Genomic DNA, 14,459 nt, shown 5'->3' on the forward strand with positions numbered 1-14,459 from the left:
AATTCTTGAAGGGAGAATTATCAAAGAATTTGTGAATATATGTTTGAACTACCAAAATAGCTAAGAGGCCTTACTTGATAGTCTTGCTGAAAAGCAAATCCGCGCCCCCATACAACTCTTCCCCTTCTTCTACCAGATCATTCTGCAGTGTTTGGGACTCCCCTCAGTTAGGGCTCCCCCATGACCTTGGACAAATTACTGAACTTTATGGTGTTGCAATTTTTTCATTGGTTACTGGGGATAATAATAGTACCTACTTCATAGGATTGTTCCATGATGATGAAGTGAAATGCTAGATTAATAGATGTTAAAAAATGTTAGTTATAATAATGGTGCCTACCACTCAAATCTAGAGCTTTCCATTTCCATTACTTAGAACTGTACACTTATGGATTATCAGTCTTCCAGATGGGGTAAGAAGTGATTGTTTTCTGAGGATTTATCTGTAGAGTAGGTGCTATAAGGCAGGGAGATACAAAAGAAGCTAAAAATAGACGCTGTCCTTGAGAGGTCTAAAATGAAGTTGGGGAGAAAAGATATCTATACATGAAGCAGAGGAATGCTTTGGAAATCCATTGACACTCATCTCTGTTGAGAACAGGGGAGAGTCCCTGCTTTGAGTGTAATTTTGAAGGTTAATATTCAGGCCAGAGGGACTTCCCTGGTGGTCCAGTGGATAAGACTCTGCAGTCCCAGTGCCGGGGGCCTGGGTTCTAGATGCTGCATGCCACAACTAAGAGTTCGCATGTCACAAATAAGAAGCTTACATGCCACAATTGAGACCCAGCACAGCCAAAATCAATCAATAAGTATTTTTTTTAATGATTAAAAAAAAAAAGATTCATGCCAGGGAATGTGAGTAAAACTTTAAGGAACAATGGATGCTGAAGTTTGAAGGGGGACCACAGAAAGCTTTTTAGGGACCATAGCAGGCAAAAATAAAGGGGACAAGAGAAAGGTTTGTGAAGTCAGGATTCCACAAAGAAAGGAATGGACTTAAAGAAAAGGGAAACCCACAGGGGTTTCTTCGAGGGAAGAACTAGTTTGTGCTGTGGTAATCCCTGAAGGAGAGCTTTATTATATTTATCAATTTATTTATTGAAACAGAAAGATATCCTGTTAATCTTTTAAGGGCAAGGAACATGTCTGTAGGTTTCTGTAATCTAGCACAGTGTGGAGGATACTTTCCAAAAATACACACACTGAAAAACTACTTCTTTGACTAATTCCGAATTTAGATTAAAATGTTTGCTGGCGAGCATTCCACTGGGCTGGTTCTCTGCAGCCCAGCTTTTCTGTGTGTTTCCTATTGTGGGAGGGACCAGACTTACAGGAGCTGCCTGATTCTGCTGGGCACGTGCACATTTTCAGACCTCACAAGCAACCTCCAAGGCTGGAGGAGGGAAGAGAAGAGAGGAGTCTCGAGTCTGGTCTCAAAGGCGCATCTGCAGCGTGGAGGGCACGGGAAGCGAGGATGATGGCGTGCAGACTCCTGAGGCCTGCAGTTACCACCTCTCATTTTCTTGTGGTTGGGAACTGGCCTAAGATCATTTTCGTCTATAAGTAGCCCAAACATTTTGAAGTGGGTGAGAGTCAGCTGCTCACTCACCACCTGGCTATTAAGTTATAATGAAAGTAAATCTCAGACCAAAATATTCCCCCTATATAGACATTTTTTTTTTTTTGGCCACACCATGTAGCATGCAGGATCTTAATTCCCTGACCAGGGATCGAACCCACGCACCCTGCAATGGAAGCATGGAGTCTTAACCACTGGACCGCCGGGGAAGTCCCCCCTATATAGACATTTTTTTAAAATTAGTTATCTATTTTATACATATTAGTGCATATATGTCAATCCCAATCTCCCAATTCATCCCACTACCACCACCCACCCCCACTTTCCCCCCTTGGTGTCCATATGTTTGTTCTCCACATCTGTCTCTTTTTCTGCCCTGCAAACCGGTTCAGCTGTAACATTTTTCTAGATTCCACAGATATGCATTAATAGATGATATTTGTTTTTCTCTTTGTGACTTACTTCACTCTGTATGACAGTCTCTAGGTCCATCCACATATATAGACATTTTTTAAACAAATATTAACGAGCAATTAGGCACAGAACATTTCATGCAACTGGCTCCATAGGTTCCATGAAGTCCCAGCTCTTGTCCTTTTAAGGGATCCAACCACTACCTGGCATGAACAGTCCACTGGAGGCATAACCAACAGCATTTCAGAGGCAGGATTTCATTATCCTTGTGGTAGCAACATCAGACAACCAGAACCCTCCTAAAGCTACGTCTGGAGACAGGAGTGGCTCAGGATCAAGTGTCTGGCACCGTCCTCACAGGTTCATGCTAAAGGTCTTGCTAGGCTCTGATACTCTGTCCAAACAAACAGGAGGAGTGCCTCTACAATATTTTAGCCTATTCACATACTTGACTACCTTTAACTTTGTCAGTGAGAACCCTTTTCTATCATTCCTCATGCTAATTACCAAGCCACTAATTCCATCACATACAGTCCGTTTAGGATATTCATTGTGCTGATTGGCAGTGTCTGCTGTGGATCAAAATATAAATTAATTTATATTACTTTCTTTCTGATACAATGCTAGCTGATGCCCTGGGGTGTAGACTGCTCCTAGAATTGAAGCTTAATCTAACTAGCAAGCACGCAGCATTACACCATCTATGCTGCAGTATTTTCAAGTAAATTACTGACATCAAGACACTTGCTTTGACCTGGGAGGAAAAAAACAATCATTTTCATAAGTTTCAGTAAAAAGCTAGTCAATACCAGGACCACCAGTCCCAGGTTCTATGACTATTTCATCAGTTGTAATTTCTGTCTGGTTAGAAGATGATGAATACAAGATATGACTGAAGTCTGTGAGACTGTATTGGGGACTCCAAATTCCTAAGCATTATAATACAGCAAGATACTTGTTATTTCAAAGAGGTTATTTTAGTGCAAGTAGAAGGAAATATTATTTCATATGATTCTTATGAAACTGGTTACTCCCAAAGGTAGTTCAGACTGTAAACAAATAATTTATTCTGGGCTAAATCAAAGGTCTTAGAGTGGCAGCCCACAAAAATGTTTTATTTGTTCCGAGCAATATTGTAAAAGTATTGAATTTGATAGCCAGTACTTAAAAATTAGTTGCCATTCCCATAAAAATCTAGATTTCCAGGGCTTCCCTGGTGGCGCAGTGGTTGAGAGTCTGCCTGTCAATGCAGGGGACGCGGGTTCGCGCCCTGGTCTGGGAAGATCCCACATGCCGCAGAGCAACTGGGCCCGTGAGCCACAATTACTGAGCCTGCGCGTCTGGAGCCTATGCTCCGCAACAAGAGAGGTCGCGATAGTGAGAGGCCCATGCACCGCGATGAAGAGTGGCCCCCGCTTGCCACAACTAGAGAAAGCCCTCGCACAGAAACAAAGACCCAACACAGCCATAAATTAATTAATTAAAAAAATCTAGATTTCCAGGTTTTCTTGGGGAAAAAAAAATCTGGCAACACTTGATCTGCATTCCCTGCTGACATCAGGAAGCTGGAATTGATGACCCATGTAACAGGCATTTTCTCTCCAGCTTGCTACAGTCCTCATTGTGCCCTAATATTTCACAACACCATTTGCCACTTATACTCTCACCTGCACTGCCGTGTTTCTTATCATAGAGTTAAGAGAAACATGAACTATTTCTTATACCCTGAGCAGCATTTAGCACCATAGTTAAGAATATGGGCCCTAAAGGCAGACAGCCCTAAGGTTCTTTTGAATCTTGGTTCTTTTACTTTCTAGTTATGTGACTTTGGGCAAGCTGCTTAACTTCTCCAAGACTAAAATTTCCTTATCTGTAAGATGAGCTTAATTCTGGAATCTACTTCATAGATTAAACCGCTTAGGGCAGCCTCAAATAAGTGCCTCTGAGAGGGCTACACATCCTACCCAGCCTACTTTAATCTTTTATGTCACCCACCTGGCCCCCTGCAGGCGTTGAGTTCGTAACCTCTGGTTTGAATAAATATGTGTGTATCATTTCATAATGAATTATGTTAATAATTCAGAGCATGTCCGGAAGATTCTCTTCACCTTTGAAAATTATTTTATGGAGCACCCCTTAATGATCTGCACCAGCTGAGCCTTGAAACTAAGTAATAGACCGGGATCCTAAGGGGATTGTGGAACTTAATTTCTGCTCAAATGCTGCCTTGGAGTAAGATGATATCCCTGCCTCAATAGACAGAATGTCTTCATGAAAAGCAAACCACAAAGTGTGAGAAGATATTTACAACATATGTTGCTGCAGAGGATTTAGTATCCAAAATAATAATAAGGAATTTCTATGTACTAATACTAAAAAGCTCTACAGAAAAATGGGCGAAAAGATGAACAGGCAATTCACAGAGGAAGAAACAGGGCCGATCTATAAACATAGGAAAAGATACTCAATTCCATAAGAATCCAGAAAATAAATGTTAAAACCAGAAATAAAATAACATTTTATACTCATCATATCAGCAAAAATTTTACAGTCTACCAATACTACCATCACTACCAAGTCTATGCATTGCCAGTTGAGTATAGATTGGCCTGGCCTCTTTGAAGAGCATTTGGAACTCTCTGGAAAATCCATTTATCTAAGATCCCAGGGGTTTCACTCCTAGGAATCAACCCTAGAGAAATCCTTGCAGAGGCGCACCAAAAGGCAGGCACAAAAATGTTTACAGCTCCATTGTTTGCAATAGCCAAAATTGATAACAACTTAAATGTTTATCAGCAGAATAAATTATGACATATTTATACAACAGGGTAATATGCAGTCACTACATCCATCAACAAAAATGATTCTCAAACCATGTTAGATACAAAAAGTTGCATAAGAATACATACATTATGATGTCATGTATATGAAACAGCATGCAAACCAGTACTACATAGTGGTTGGGGACACAGGTATAAAAATGTATGGGAATAGGGACTTCCCTGGTGGCGCAGTGGTTAAGAATCTGCCTGCCAATGCAGGGGACATGGGTTCAAGCCCTGGTCCGGGAAGATCCCACATGCCATGGAGCCACTAAGCCTGTGCGCCACAACTACTGAGCCTGTGCTCTAGAGCCTGCGATCCACAACTACTGAAGCCCTTGCGCCTATAGCCCATGCTCCGCAACAAGAGAAGCCACCGCAATGAGAAGCCCGTGCACCGCAACGAAGAGTAGCTCCCACTCGCCACAACTAGAGAAAGCCCGTGCATGGCAACGAAGACCCAACACAGCCAAAAGTAAATAAATAAATAAATTTTTTAAAAAAATGTACGGGAATAATAAATACCAAATTTAGGATATTGATTACCTCTGGAAAGAAGAGAGGGAAATGAGATCCGGGGTGGGTCTGCAAGGGACTTCAGCTGTATGAGAACTGCTTGATTTCTTGAGTCAGGTGAGTACATCTGGCTGTGTGTTGAATTCATCTTTGTACCTTTTTGTATATGTTAAATATTATAAAACAAATTTTTAAATAAATGACATTTCTTAATTTCTATAGTGCAGTTTTCCTTTTTTATTTCAGAATTAATTAAAACTTTTTCCAGGCTGTATTAGTTTCCTGTTGCTGTTCTAACAAATCACTAGAAATTTAGTGGCGCACGCATTCATTATTTTAGAGCAATGGCCCCTTCCTCCATCTTCAAGGCCAGCAGCATAGCCCCTTCAGATCTCTTTCTGGCCTCTGTCTCTGTTACCACATGTCTGAATCTGACTCTCTTGCTCCCTTTTTAAGGACCCTTAAATTACACTGGTCCACTCAGATAATCCAGGATAATCCTCCCATTACAAGTGCCTTACCTTGATCACATCTGCAAAACCCCTTTTGCCATGTACAGTGACATATTCACAGGTTTGGGAGTTAGAACACAAACACCTCTGGGGACATTTTCTGTCCGCCACACGGGCCTTAAACATTTTATAAGCTCTAGTGCAGGGCCTATTGTGCCCAGTGGAAAGCACCTGGCCTGCTCAGCATCTAAATATCTGAATTGGTTTCCTTGCCCTGGTAGAGACCCTGATAGCCACAAAGCAATTAAAGGTAAGCCCCCAAGGCAAGGAATCACAGAGGCTGGAAATTCCCAAGCTGGAGAATGAATGGGTCCAGAACTACCTTCCTAGGAGCAGCCCAAGCGATCACTTTAAAACATAAACTTGATCATGTCCTTCTCCCATGCGAAACCCCATCATGGCTTCCCCTCGGCTTTAGAATAAGGAACAAAGCCCTTAAAGTGGGGTCCCACACAAAGGTTTCTCAACCTCAGCACGACTGACATTTGGGGCTGGGTCATTCTTTGTTGCTGGGGCCGGGCGTCCTGGGCACTGTGGTTTGTTTAGCAGCATCCGGGCCTCCACCCCCTAGATGCTAGAGGCTCCCCCACCCTGGGCCCCTGCCACACACACTTGTGATAAGCAAGTTGTGACAACCGTGTTAAATGTCCCTGGGGCACAAAGTCGCCCTGTCCCCCACTCCTGTCCAAAGAGATCCTATAGGATCTGGGCCCTGCCCCTCTCCCCACCCTGGTCTCTCTTCTTTAGCCACCTAAAGGGCATCTCCCAGCTGAACACAGCAGGGTCCAGCTTTCTGCATACACTGTTCCCTCTTCCTGGATCGCCCCTTCCCACATCTCCTCACCTGGCAAGCTCTGTCTATATGTCTCAGTCTAACCGTCTCCTGCTCAGACACCCCTGCATCCCCTTCTCAAATGACTGCTGAGTTCCACGGCAGCCCACCGCCTCTCCTGCAAACCCTCTTCACACCTGCCATCATTCGCCTGCCTTCTCCAACAGACTGCCACCTTCAGGAGGGCAGGGCCTGTGACTGTCTGGTCCCACTGACTACAGTGCTTATTGATTAGTGGCCACATGGTCTGTCCCATAATCAGAGGCCCAGGAATCAGACCCTGAAGCCAGATAAATCCTCAAGGAAGATCTGGGATTAATTACCTGCTCTGGGTTGTGTCTGGACTCTGCTGACCCCATTAAAGATTAAACAGTAACTCGGGGTGTGATCTGGAAAAGAGCCTTTTCCTAAGGGCAGTAAACTGAGGATTCAGAGGGCTACGCATCAGGAATCCTTTGCCCCAGGGGCTCCTGTTAAATTATGCCCCCACCCACCACCGGGGAAGGGCCAGCACCGTGAACTGGCACCAGCTGCCAGGACTCTTTGGGAAGAGAGCCAGACAGCGGTCACCTGCAGACGGGGAACAGCCCAGCAGGGAGAAAGCTGTCACTTGTCAGCTCTGGCACAACAGACCTCTGAAAGAACAGCACTCTCAAATAAGAGATACCTAGACCCCAGCCAGGTTCCCTTTGTGCGCCCCAACCTGGGGCATGTAAATCAGGCAAGGCAAAGATCTAACACACCACAGAAACTTGGCCACATCTCGCCAAAGGATCCATGTTTTACCTGATTCAAAACGTGTAACTGAGACTCTAAAACAGAATCGGCTGAACAATGCTGAAGGGACAAAGCCCAGTCTCTGGGCAGTAGGTGCCTGAATTTCCCACGACGGGAAAGCTGTCCTTGCCCTTTGCCTGGGTTCAGCCTGCTCTTCCCCCTTCCTCAGTCTCCCAGAGGCAGCCCTACCCCTGGCTGTCAACTATGTCACCAAAGCCATAGTCCTTGTGTTATTCTATACTTAATATGTTCCTTTAAACATACTTCATGTAAACATACATCCTCTCTCCTTAACAAAAATAGTTATTTTCTGATTATGTAAATAACGTATGCTCATTGTAAAAAAAAAAAAGCAAACAACACAACAAAATATAAGGAAGACAAAAAACCATGAGATCACCACCATCAACATACCTCTCTTTATCCAAATGCACACATAAATGTGATTTTACATACATAAAGTGAACTTCTTTGCTCAAATATCAAAAAGGGAACTTCCTATTAGCATCACTAACAGCAAACTGCCATCACTTGCCAGAATAGAAGGCAACTCCCCCAAAATAAATACAGCGAAAGCAAAACAATGTGATTGACTATCTAGTCAGATACCATAGCTCCCAAGGGCGCAAAGCCTGAGGTCCAATCTCTAGGAGTTAAAAGAGGGGATTAGCAAGTGTTAGACAAGTCAGACCAAAGGGAGACTCTCTCCCAGATACAATTAGAAGGATTGAAAGAGAATTAAAAGAAAAAAAACCTTACTCTACTCTGTTATCTGTTCCAAGTCTATGCAGTAGCTTAAACTTCTGGGGTGCCCTCAAGACCTCCCACATTCTGTGGAGAAGGCAGGGGCAGAACCCACCAGTACCAGACCCTGCAGGGTTTGCGCAAGGCCTCATGGAGGGGAAAGGCCCCCTAGGCACCAGCCACTTGCCCCCAGAAGCCTCAGAAAATAGCACTTCAGGGGCACCAGTCCCAGTGCCCTTCTCCCCCGACCCAGTCCCAGGCACCCCTCCTTCCCTAGCCCAAGCCGGGGCTGACAGGAGATTCCAGGCTTCCTTTTCCTTCTTCTTCACAAAGATTCTTCTGTCTCGGGAACCAACATTGCTGGGCAGGAGACCCAAAGTCCATGTGTGTCGTTTATCAGGACAAGCCTTCCTGCCACAGTCTGGGTCCCCTGAAGGGAAGGAGACAGTGAGCTCAGGGCCCAAATAGGATGAGGCAAGCAAGGCACCCAGGGCGCAAAATTAAAGAAAGCGCTCACTCTCTGCTGCAGACCCTCACGCCCCGGAGAGTGGGCACCTCGCTTATCTCACCCTCTCCTGGGCCCTGGGCACCAGAGCCGAGCCTTGAACCACTCAATATGTGGTGCTGGGACAATTGGGTATCCGTGTGAAAAAGATAAAATCAGAGCCAATCTGATCCTTCCTTATCCTACACCATACCCAAAAATAAATTCAGTGTGCAAAGGCCTAAAGATGAAAAAGAAAACATGAAAACTTTTAGACAATATAGGAGAAATCAAACATACCTTGATGATTTGAGAGCAAGAAGAATTTCTTAAAGAGATATCAAAGAACAAACCATAAGTTAAAATGTTGATAAATTCAACTATGTTAACGATTATCTGATTGCTTTTCTAAAGCCACCATTAACAAAGTTAAAAGACCAACTACAAGCTGGGAAAATACATGTGTACTGCATATAACTGACAAAAGATTAGTAACCAGAATCTATGGGTTATTTAATTTTTTTAACAACATAAGAAAAAATAGACAAAAGACTGAACAGCAAACTCACAGAAGAGGGAACATCCAATAAATATACAAAGAGATGTTCAACCACACTACTAACCAGGGAAATGCAAGTTAAAATTGCAGTGAGGGCTTCCCTGGTGGTGCAGTGGTTGAGAGTCTGCCTGCTGATGCAGGGGACACGGGTTCGTGCCCCGGTCCAGGATGGTCCCACATGCCGCAGAGCGGCTAGGCCCGTGAGCCATGGCCGCTGAGCCTGCGCGTCCGGAGCCTGTGCTCCGCAACGGGAGAGGCCACAACAGTGAGAGGCCCGCGTACTGCAAAAAAAAAAAAAAAAAAAAAAATTGCAGTGAAATGTCAATTCACACCCATTTGGTTGGCAAAAATGCAGACATCTGATAATGCCAAGTAATAGTGAGATAATGAGGAAACAAGAACTCAGCCTGCTGGTGGGCATGTGAATTAGAACCATCCTTAGGAAGGCAGTGGTGCTGTCCTGTAAGGGCAAAGATGTGTGTGCGTAGCCCCTTAACTGGCTTCTTTTGTCCTCAGTTCTTCTGAAACTTGGCATCCTACTTCACCTTTCTAGGGTCCAGCTCTGAACATAACCCTTTCCTCTTGAGATGCCTTCGGTGGTCCCCCATGGCCTACAAACAAGCATCAAATTCTTTTTTTTTTTAATAAATTTATTTATTTTATTTATTTATTATTTTTGGCTGTGTTGGGTCTTCGTTGCAGCACGTGAGCTTTCTCTAGTTGCAGCGAGCAGGGGCTACTCTTTGTTGCAGTGCGCGGGCTTCTCGTTGCGGTGGCCTCTCTCATTGCAGAGCACAGGCTCTAGGCACGCGAGCTTTAGTAGTTGTGGTGCACGGGCTTCAGTAGTTGTGGTGCGCAGGCTCTAGAGCGCAGGCTCAGTAGTTGTGGCACACAGGCTTAGTTGCTCCGTGGCATGTGGGATCTTCCTGGACCAGGGCTCGAACCCGTGTCCTCTGCATTGGCAGACGGATTCTTAACCACTGCGCCACCAGGGAAGCCCAAATTCTTTAATGACATTTTTGTGATGTAACCAACTCACCATCCGGTTTATATCCCACTCTGCCCTACGTTCTTAATGCTCCTCCTGTAAAACTAACTGCACAGGCTGAAATATCTCTTAATCCTTAATCATATGAATCATATGAAATGTATAAATATGGGAGAGGTGGAGCTGGGAGATAATCTCATTGAATACCTTTACGTTACAGATGGGAACACTGAGGCCAGGCAGGCTGAATGTCTACCCAAGGCCACCCCGTGAGACAGAGAATTATAAGAGACCCCAGCTTTTCCGAGTCCCTGATCAGGCGTCTTATCGCTGTACATCTCCTCCCGGGCTGACACATCGCAGGCCTGGCTATGGGGGTACGAGGATCCCAATCCCCTTGGCTCCCTCCACATCACCCTACTTGACACAGCCGAGCAGTGACAGCCACCATTTGTCACGAAGTAAAAATATGCCAGAGAGCTGGACAGGCAAGTACTTTCTGTGCTGGCAGCTTGCCGGTCCTGAAGCATTATATCTCTGAACTGAGATGCCCTTGTGTTCCCTTTGTCAGCAGGGAGCAGCCAGATTTCTCTTTTGCTGTAACTGGGTTAGTCTTGTGGGTTTGCCCTCCTCTCAGCTGTCAAAAGAGATTATACAGAAAGGTACTGCTGCATCGACCACAGTTCAGGTGCTGGCTGAGGCTGAAGCAGGAGGAAATTTCCAAACGCATTCATTAATCACCCTAAGTAACCGGTGGCTGCTGGCTGCACTGCTTTCTTCCAGCTGCAATCACTTTTGCTCCAGCCAGAGCTCAGAGGTCTCCCTGTCAGCTGCAGCGCCCTCAGCAGGGGCCTGGGCACAACCTCAGGAAGGTGGGGATTGGGGCAGAACCCCAGAAGCCTGTGAGGGTCTGTACTCACCCCGCAAGTATCCCCTGCCTGAGAGAGCGTAACATTCAATAGCAAATTTTAAAGCAACAAGACATGAGGGAGGCCACAGAGAAAAGAAAAAGGCTCTCCTCCTGCTTTTTGAACAAGGCGCCCTGCATTTTCATTTGGCACTGGATGGCCCTGCTCCTAGCCCAGCAGTATCTTAGTCCATTCAGGCTGCTATAACAAAATAGCACACAGTGGGCTGCTTAAGAACAATAGAAATTTATATCTCACAGTTCTGGAAGCTGGAAGCCAGAGATCAGGGTACCGGCATGGGCGGGTGAGGGTCACAGACTTCTCATTGTAGCTTCTCCAGGTGAAGAGGGCAGGGACCTCTCCGGAGCCTCTTGTAACCACTAATCTAACTCACGAGGGCTCCACCCTCAAGATTTAAGCAGTTCCCCAAAGCCCCACCTCCTAATACCATCACGTTGGAGGGGTTAGGATTTCAACATACAGATTTGGGGAGACACAAACATTCAGACCATAACAAGCAGTTTCTAAACTCTAACAGGTAGAATCGGAACATCTGATTCCTCCAAACCCCATCAGTGCCTACACAAGTGGAGCTGCTCTGGTGAGGCCCAGCCCTTAGGCCTCCTGCATCAGTACCTGGGAGGGGGTCTGTGGAGCCAGGTCTGTGAAGACCTCTGGCAGTCCACACCGGTGATCCTCAAACTTCAGTGGGCAAAAAATCACCTAGAGGATGTGTTAGAAAGGCAAATTCTCAGGCCCCAGACCCAGAGATTCTGACTCAGTAGGTCTGGGGCGGGGCCTGAGATTTTGCCCTTCAAACAGGCTCCAGGTGATGCCGAGGCTGCAGCCCCCGTGGTCCACACTTGGAGGGACACCGGTAACCGCTCCACTTCACAGAGGAAGCAGCAGGGACTGGGTGTCTTGCCCGACAGCACACTCGTTAAGGGCAGGCACCACGGAACCCAGATATCCACACTCCCGACACCTCTTCGTGGCTCTCGCAGTTTGAGGAAGGAGGGCATAACTTAGGACCAGACCGAAAGTTTCCCTCAATGCTTGTTAAGCAAATGAGTATTTTAGCAATTGTATAAACAGCTCCTCACTTCTCCCTCCGATCTATCTACGAGACAAGGCAAGCAGCACTGGGGAGCAGAGAGATCACCCTTCATCTGCTCTAAGCCTCAGTTTCCTTAGTGATAGCCAGTATTCATGAAGCACTTCCCAGGCATTTTACATACGTTGATCCTCTCCAAGAACCTAGGGAGTAGGTGCCATTATTGCCTCCATTTTACAGGTGACGGAACTGGTACTCAGGAATGTGGTGCAACCAGGGTGCACAGGCAGGATTTTAACAGATGCACTCTGACTCCATAGCCCAAACTTCTCACCACCCTGCCCTAAAGAAACTACCTTGTTGGGAACCCACAACTCAGTGCTGGCTGCCTTGCTGGAGGCCTTCCCATTTCCCTGCTCTCTAAGCCCTCCCACCTTTAGGGTCCAGCTCAACCCACAGCTTGCTTTGAAGACTGTGCTCAGATGTGGGGCAGCTCTGCTCATTTACGCTCCTCGGGCAGCTCTCTGGGTCTGATCCAATCCACCTGGCCCTCAACCAGCACTTCTCATGAGGGCAGTGCTGGCCTTAGAGTGGGTGAGAGGCCTGGCCTTGGCCCTCTGCTTTGGAGGGCCTTGCTCTGCCCCTTCTCTAGCCATGTCCTTTCCAGTGGGGTGGGAGTCGAGAGGGAAGGGGCAAGGACTTGAATCCCCTCTTCTAAAATGTTCTGAGTACCCGGGACCCTGGAATTCCCTGCATGAATGGCCATGAAATCATCCCCTAGCCCACTCTTCCAAGGGCAGCATTGTTCTTAAGCTGGTTACACCAGCTTAAGATGTGCCCCCTCTAGGCCTGAAGGGCATCTAGGAGTAGGGAGTGGGGAAGGCAGAACTGACATGGAAGCTGGGGTGTCTATAAAGATGAGCATGAAGCCCCTCAAGATTCCAGATGAAGAGGGGTTCAGAACAGAAAGTGAGTAGCTAACTGGGGGCCGTGACTGAAGGACAACTCTTCCAGCAGTGCCATTATATTAGTTTCCTATTGTTGTGTAACAAATTACTGCAAACTTAATGACTTAAAACAACACATATTTATTGTCTCACAGTTTCTGTGAGTTAGGAATCTAGGCAGGGAATAGCTGGGTCCTCTGTTTCATGGCCTCTCACAAGGTGTTGTCCAGGGCTGAGGTCTCACCTGAAGGCTTGTTTGGGGAAGCATCTGCTTCTAAACTCATGTAGCTATTGGCAGAATTTCAGTTCCTCAAGGGTCATTGGACTGCAGGGCTCAGTTCCTTGCTGGGTGTTGGACAGAGACCACCCTCATGTACTTGCCACAGAGGCCTCTCCAACGTGGCAACTTGCTTCATCAAAACCAGGCAGGGAAGGAGTTGGCTAGCGAGAGAGAAATCACTATCCTGTATAACCTAGACATAGATGTGACATCCCAACCCATTTAACACATTCTACTGGTTAGAAGCAAGTCATGGAAAACAACTATACTTAAATTTAAAAAGAAAGAAAGAAAGACGCAAGTTGTGGGTCACGTCCACACTCAAGAGGAGAGGATTCCACAAGAGTATAAGAGGTGGAGATCAGTGGACACCATCTTAGAAGCTGCCTGACACAGCCTTACCCAAGCAGAGAACTCCAAAGAATCACAGAGGGAATTCTACATTCAAACCTGGCCTTCTCTGGTGCTTTAAAGTTATATTTATTAAGGGAGGAAAATAAATATTTTAGTCAACAGTATGTTAGCTTGAGTTACAGCTTTTAAGTATTTGACATATGGGATGTAGGCCGCTTTTGATACTCTCATCCTGGTCCCATAAATATTAGGACAGTCCTGCTTCTGTGCATTTGTCCTGGCTGCCACTTCAGACAGACAAGGCCTTGTTGGAAGGGTCCTGTCTCCTGATTGTTTGCCCTACACACAGCCTAGCATGCCGTCATGTGAGAAGCAATCAGTAAAGTCTGCCTGGCCATATGCTGGCAGCTGCCCGGCTCCAGTGGTGGCCCTCTTCCAGCCGCTGCCATGAGGCAGCTGTGCTGATTTGAAACCTCAGTAGTTTGGTTTCCTCATGAGCAAGAAAAGAGGATCCCACATGGTACAGAAAGAAAATGAGAGGAGCAAAATCTACCACATCAGCAAGGCAAAGATGACTCCTGGGCTTCCCTGGTGGCACAGTGGTTGAGAGTCCGCCTGACGATGCAGGGGATGTGGGTTCGTGCCCTGGTCCGGGAGGATCCCACATGCCATGGAGCGGCTGGGCCTGT

The sequence above is a fragment of the Globicephala melas genome, chromosome 12 (assembly GCF_963455315.2).
Source record: "Globicephala melas chromosome 12, mGloMel1.2, whole genome shotgun sequence".
Lineage (NCBI taxonomy): Eukaryota > Metazoa > Chordata > Mammalia > Artiodactyla > Delphinidae > Globicephala > Globicephala melas.